Below are 3899 nucleotides of genomic sequence, written 5' to 3' on the forward strand. Positions count from 1 at the left end.
CACCCTAAAATAATGAAAAGATAGCACGAAAATTTTCAGACAAAAATTCAAAGTCTAACTATGAAAACTGCCTAAGAAAAGTTTAGAAAAATAGGACAATAATACTTAAAAAATAAAAAAACTTAGTAAACAACTGATTTCTTAAGTGCTGAGAACCGCAACTGGTGCTAGCAAGTTGGGGCTGCAAGGGAAATTTTTTTCTACCCCAAATTCATGTTTAATAATAGTCATTTTGATAACCGGAGTAAAAGTTGTGGCCGTTTTGAGTTTTGCTAAAAACAAGTTCCCAAATTTTTTGTATCTCTCAAATTCAGCCACACCAAGTGCTTATGGTATTTTGCACACAAAATATGGATCAAAAGAAACTACCACACAAAAAATCAGCCAAAAATAACAACTCTGGCTATCAAAACCAAAATCGCCAATTAATTAGCAAAATCCGACACTGTTCATAGAACAATTCACAGTATTTTTCACCTCTGAACAGGGGACAAGACTAAAAAATAAAACAGAACACTACACAACACTACACACTTGAAACACACACAAACAACACTAAACAACAGAACTACACACAAAACCTCAAAGAGAGCTATGCTTAATCCTCAAGAGAAAACAATACTAGAGATTCAGCCTTCCATTAATAGTAGAAACAAAAAAGGAAATCAAAGGCATAAAATGAACTGAAATTAGAGGACAGAAATGAAAACGAAATTGGAATTTAAAAGCAAAAAACGAAAATAGAATTGCTACATGAATAGTACCATGCGCATGAACAGTAACACCGAAACACTGAAAATGAAACCCTACAATCTCTCCCCGTGAACAGTAATCGAACCCTCCTAAAACCCTAGCAGTTGAGCTCATTAAAGGTCACTAGGCCCCAAAGCTTACAAATCTGATTATCGGGCCCAATAAGGTCTGGTGGCCCAATTACAAAAATACAGCCCAAAAACGAAATAAAATAAAACTGGACGAAAAATAAAATTGTCTGCTCTCTTCAAGTCCAAGCCGGTTCAACCCAATTCCGGATCCAAGCCCAATTGCTTATAATTCTCCTGAAATTAAATTAAAACACGAAATTAGTCAAGTAGGCCCAAATGATAAAACTGCATAATTAATTTGACAATTAAGGCTAATCAGTAATTAAAATGGTGACAGAAAGGGGTAAGAAACAGGAGAAAATAATGATACATCACTCTCCATATCTGGGAATCTTCCTTTACAACAAAGGGAAGAGAAAAATGAAGGATTGAAGAAATACAAGTAGTGGGGATGTCTCCTCCACCTCTAGAACCTCACAATCACTCACAGACTCATCTCATGGTCTCAGGATGGCTTCCTCTTCATGCTCAGTTCTTTGCCAGTCTTCGAATAGAAAAAGTTCTCAAAAATCTCTGAAACTTGGACCTTTCTCTCTCTAAAAATCTCTAAACATGCAAAAGCTTCGAGAATTGCCCAAACTCCCCCTCCATTTCTGATTTCAGACTTAAATAGGTGGCCTTGTTGGTGCTTGTCCGCTTAGCGTGAATCTGGACCGCTAAGCGTGCATTAGTGAATTTTGACTTAGCGCGCGTCTTCTCGCTCAGTAGATGGACTCAAGTGGTGCGCTTAGTGGGATGACACCTCGCTCAGTGAACATGCACAACTCATCCTTCTTCCAGATTCTTCCTCGTGCTCAGCCGCAACAGTGTTGCGCTCATTTGAAATCGTTTCAAGGTCCAATGCCTTAACGATCCTTTTTTTTTTTACTTTTATCGGTTAAAACGAACCGTTTAAAAATCTAAAATCAACACCCCGCATAACTTTCTTGCTTTTCAAAGAACTACGTAGGTTTGAGTTCCTTATCGCAATTGAGGATACGTAGGAGCAAAAGCCCCCACTTTTGTCGACCCCAAAAAGGTAAAAACATAAAAAAGGGAAAATAAAATAAAATTGAAGTCATAGTTTTGCGCATTTTATTAAAGGCTGTCATCCCTTGTGGCGGACGCGTGGGGTGCTAATACCTTCCCCGTGCGTAAAAACAACTCCCGAATCTTTTACCCTTAAAATTGTTGGATCAAGTGGCCTCGGAATAATTAAGAAGGGGGGTTGAATTAATTATTAATGTACCTTGACTAATTAAAAATATATCCTTCTTAATGTTACTATAATCAATTAGGCTTTTACTACTAAGTTAAGAAAGTAAAGAACAGAAATAGAAACTTAACCAAAAGCAAAAGCGATAATTAAAGTGCACAGCGGAAATTAAAAGTGTAGGGAAGAAAAAAAACAAACACAAGAGTTTTATACTGGTTCAGCAACAACCCGTGCCTACATCCAGTCCCCAAGCGACCTGCGGTCCTTGAGATTTCTTTTTAACCTTGTAAAATCCTTTACAAGCAAAGATCCACAAGGGATGTACCCTACCTTGTTCTCTTTGTAACAACCAAGTGGATGTACCCTCCACTTGAACTGATCCACAAGAAATGTACCCTCTCTTGTTCTCAATCACAACAACCCAAGTAGATGTACCCTCTACTTGTACCACAAAGGATGTGCCCTCCAATGTGTTAAGACAAAGTTCTCAGGCGGTTAGTCCTTTGAAACTTTGTGAAGGGGAAACAAAAGATATCTCAAGCGGTTAGTCCTTTGAAATATTTTGTTTAAGGGAAAGGGAAGATTCAAAAAATTTCTCAGACTGTGTCGTTTTGAATTCTTTGACAAGGGAGAAGAGAGACACAAAAGAATTCAGGCGGTTAGTCCTTCGTTCTTTTGGAAAAGGGAGAAAAGAGACATAAGAAGAATTCAGGCGGTTAGTCCTTGGTGAATTCTTTTTGGCAAAGGGAGAAGAGAATAAAAGATATAGCACACTTCTATTTTCAAGGTTGGGAAAACCAGAAAACTTTAGAAAGCTTTTGCAAAGGAAGAAGAAGATGAAGAAGAAGTTCAAGAAGATTTTCAAAGAGATTCAAAGGTTGTAAAAGAATGTGTGGAAAAGTTGTTTGTAAGGGTTGTAAGTGTTTTTCAAATGCAAATCAAGGTCTTGCTTTTATAGACTCTTCAAGTCTGGTCAAGAAAACCATTGGAAGAGTTATAACCTTTAGAAAAACCTGAAAACCATTGGAAGAGTTACATCTTTTGATTTTTGTTCAAAACTTGTCACTGGTAATCGATTACCAAATCCTTGTAATCGATTACACAAAGCTTTTTATGAAAGGATGTGACTCTTCACAATTGAATTTGAATTCCAACGTTCAGATGCACCGGTAATCGATTACCAATATCTTGTAATCGATCACACCATTTTGAAATCAATTGGAACGTTGCAAATTCTGTTGAAAACATTTTGAAATCAAACTTTGCCACTGGTAATCGATTATAGGAAACTGGTAATCGATTACCAGAGAGTAAAAACTCTGGTAACTTGGAAAATTTTGAGAAAACTCTTTTGAAAAACAAAATTGTGCTATGTTTGTTTTTTGAAAAATCTTTTCAATACTTTCCTTGTGAAGTCTTCTTGATTTTTTCTCTTGGAACTTGAATTCATCTTTTCTTGAATCTTGAAATCAAACTTCTCTTGATTCTTGAATTGTTGACTCAATCTTGAAATCATTCTTTGGGCTTTTTGTCATCATCAAAACTACTTGAATCAACTTGATTCATCATCATGAAGCTTGCTTCTTCAGAAATTCGTAGGCCGCTTTTTTGTTTTTCCTTGAATAAACGTTCATGGTGATTTCGCGCGTTTTCCTTCCTTGGAAAATGCACCGTGAGCCTCGCGCCGCCCTCCTGTTGAAGGGTAGGTTGCGACAAGGTGTACACACATTAACAGAAAGAATAACTAGAAGCAGATAATGTCAAATCACAACAGAAATAACAAAATAAGCCAAAAGCAATAATGTCAAATCATAATGGAA

The sequence above is a fragment of the Glycine max genome, chromosome 6 (assembly GCF_000004515.6).
Source record: "Glycine max cultivar Williams 82 chromosome 6, Glycine_max_v4.0, whole genome shotgun sequence".
Classification (NCBI taxonomy): Eukaryota; Viridiplantae; Streptophyta; class Magnoliopsida; order Fabales; family Fabaceae; genus Glycine; species Glycine max.